Source organism: Lipotes vexillifer, unplaced genomic scaffold, assembly GCF_000442215.2.
Source record: "Lipotes vexillifer unplaced genomic scaffold, Lipotes_vexillifer_v1.1 scaffold539, whole genome shotgun sequence".
NCBI lineage: Eukaryota > Metazoa > Chordata > Mammalia > Artiodactyla > Lipotidae > Lipotes > Lipotes vexillifer.
In genome coordinates, this window is record NW_006789542.1 from 1,863,495 (window position 1) to 1,866,974 (window position 3,480).

Genomic DNA, 3,480 nt, shown 5'->3' on the forward strand with positions numbered 1-3,480 from the left:
TATTACAGTCAGTCCCTAGATGTGTGTTAAATTAGAGGCCTACCCCCAGGCTGAAGCTTCTAAGCTAAACAAATAACCCTCTTTTACAGAAAACTGGCACATTTCAATTGGTTGCCTCTGTGCAGGGCCCTGGGTGCAGGCAAGTGAGTCTGCATGAGCCCTTTAAGAACCATTTATCACAAAAGGGACCTAATCAAACTTACAAGCTTTTGCACAGCAAAGGAAACCATAAACAAAACGAAAAGACAACCTATGAAATGGGAGAAAATATTTGCAAATGATGCGACCGACAAGGGCTTAATTTCCAAAATATATAAACAGCTCATACAACTCAGCAACAACAATAAAAACCAACCCAATCAAAAAATGGGCAGAAGACCTAAATAAACATTTCGCCAAAGAAGACATACAGATGGTCAATAGGCACATGAAGAGATGTTCAACACTGCTAATTATCAGAGAAATGCAAATCAAAACTATAATGAGGTACCACCTCACACCAGTCAGAATGGTCATCATCAGAAAGTCTATAAATAACAAATGCTGGAGAGGTTGTGGAGAAAAGGGAACCCTCTTACACTGTTGGTGGGAATGTAAATTGGTGCAGCCACTATGGAAAACAGTATGGAGGTTCCTCAAAAAACTAAAAACAGAGCTACCATATAATCCAGCAATCCCACTCCTGGGCATATATCTGGAGAAAACCACAATTCAAAGAGATACATGTACCCCAATGTTCACTGCAGCACTATTTACAATAGCCAAGACATGGAAGAAATCTAAATGTCCACTGACAGATGACGAGATAAAGAAGATGTGGTACATATATACAGTGGAATATTACTCAGCTATAAAAAATCATGAAATAATGCCATTTGCAGCAACATGGATGGGCCGAGAGGTTATCATATTAAGTGAAGCAGTAAGTCAGACAAAGGCAACTCTCATATGATATCACTTATATGTGCAATCTAAAATACAATACAAATCAACATATCTATGAAACAAAAACAGACTCACAGACATAGAGAACAGACTTGTGGTTGTCAAGGGGAAGGGGGCTGGGGGAGGGAAGGACTGGGAGTTTGGGATTAGCAGAGGCAAGCTATTATATATAGAATGGATAAAAAACAAGGTCCTACTGTATAGCACAGGGAACTATATTCAACATCCTGTGACAATCCATATGGGATAGAAATATGAAAAAGAATATATATATGTATAAATGAATCATTTTGCTGTATAGAAGAAATTAAGACAACATTGTAAAGCAACTATACTTCAATTAAAAAAAAAAGAACCATTTCTCAATTCGCTATAGTCTTATAAGTCTCATGGATGCAAGCCCCACTGACTTTCAAAGCTAGATGTTTTGGGGTCCTGTTTTGCAGGTGCAGGTCTTAAAAGCTGGGGTGCCAGATATGGGATTCAAACCCTTCCCTCCTCTGGGAGAAGCTCTTTGAGTTGTGAGTTTTCCCCCAATTATGGGGTGCTGCACCGGGGATAGGGTTTATGGTGAGCCTCTCTGTCCCATTTCAGTGTGGGTTTTTCTCGTTCACCGAACATGTAGGAGTCACTCAGTTACTTTTTATATTTCTTTCAGAGGAATTGTTTGATATGTAGCTGTGTGTCATATAAATTCAGTGTGTCACAGGAGGAGGTGAATTCAGGAGCCTCCTACTTCACCATCTTGAACCAGAAGCTCTTGGCCTGGAACTTCAGAGTCCTTTCCTATCCTGGACATTTGTTTTCACTTATTGTTAGGATAGTTTTTGCTTATAAGTTTGCTAAGTGTGCATGTTTCCTGTATGGCTGCCTTTTTTTCCCCCGAGTTGTTAGGGGTAAGGACTGAAGTAAAACATAGCTGGACTTCAACAGATAGTACTGCTGATGGTGTAGAGTGTGTCAACATCTTCCAGATGTTGACCATGAGTTAGTCTTCAAAGAAAATGAACGCTCAAGAGTTCAATGGCTGCCTGTGGGAACAATGACCACTAAGTTTTTCTCCTCAAGATCCAAAAGTCCAATAACAGTTTCTCTTGACTCCCCAAAGACCAGAATGGTCGTCTTTCCCCCACTGACTCCCTACAGACACATTTGTTTCTTTCCCTTCCAGCCACCCCTACACTTTGAGTTCTGGCTACAGCCAACATGCAGATGTGAGCAGGATTCCAGGACTGGGGGGTACAGAAGGTGGAAAAGACCACACATTGTTTGTGCTGGAGATGGAGAGCCTGACCCTGGGACATTTACTCCAAGGATCTGCTGCCAAAAGATGTGAAAGAAAAGTTAAGCCTGGAGTGTGTGTTATGGAAGTGATTGCTGGGATGCTACAACAGAAGCAGGAAAGAATATGATCCAAGAGATCTCTCAACAGGGACCCAGGATAGAAAGGAGGAAGACTGTTAGAGCTGGAAATGGGCTAGAGAAAGCCTCATCCTCCCCCCTGAAGAACATCCTGGCATTAGCTACTATCCCTTTTAAATACCATTCTTCTATATTACCATAAATACACTTAAGACAAGGAAAGGGTTTGGGGTGACTTGAGTAATAACTATAGGAGGCTTCCATTTTGCTTGCAGAAGGTTTTTCACTCTGGGCTAGGGAACCACAGTACATAGTGGGAGGAATGAAGGGTAAAAATTTATAAAGTGGAAGAAAGGTTCTCAGAAAGATCAGTTTTAGGAAAAAGAAGATATGGATGGTGAAGAGCTAGAAACTGATTCCTTTAGTTTATTCCTGCTCCTATAATCCTTAGGATAATTTTACATACTCACATTGATGTCCAAGTTTGAAGAAAGCTGCTCTCTCCAAGGCAAAGATAGAGGAACAGAAATTAGCATAGTGTGTAGAAGGGGAAATACATTCACACTCTTCTTGGGTATTTGTGAGATGAAAGTCTGGAGCTCTGAATTAAGAAGTTGGAAAATTGGCCCCTTACTAACGGTGGGATCTTCAACCGAACACTCTGTTCCTTGAGTCTATATCCCGTCCATGAAATAGAGGTACTCAAGTGTCTTCAGCTTTAATGCTCAGTGGCTCTATGTTGATTGGTAGCATGCAACTCAAGACTGGGTAGGGGCAGCTGGGTAAGACACAGAGATCCTTGAAGGTCAGAGAAAGAATTCTAGGCTACTGATGGGAATCATTGTCCATGGCCAAGAAGGGTGAGAATGCACACAACCACAGGCTCAAAAGCAATAGAAATGATTTGAAGATTACAGGTCAGTTTCTGTTATCCAAGCTCTGGTCCTATCCAATAATATGAATAACCTGAAGAAGGAAATAATGACTAATATTTGTGCTTTGGGGTTTATACTATTTAATACCTAGTCAACAATTCTAAAAAGAAGAGTGAGCCAATTAATTTCATTCTACAGATTAGAAAACAGAAAAGTAAGGATTTTAGTATGTTGCCCAAGGTCACACAGTAATTAAATGGAAGAACCAGGACTCAGACTCAGGGGTGTGTCTTTCCCT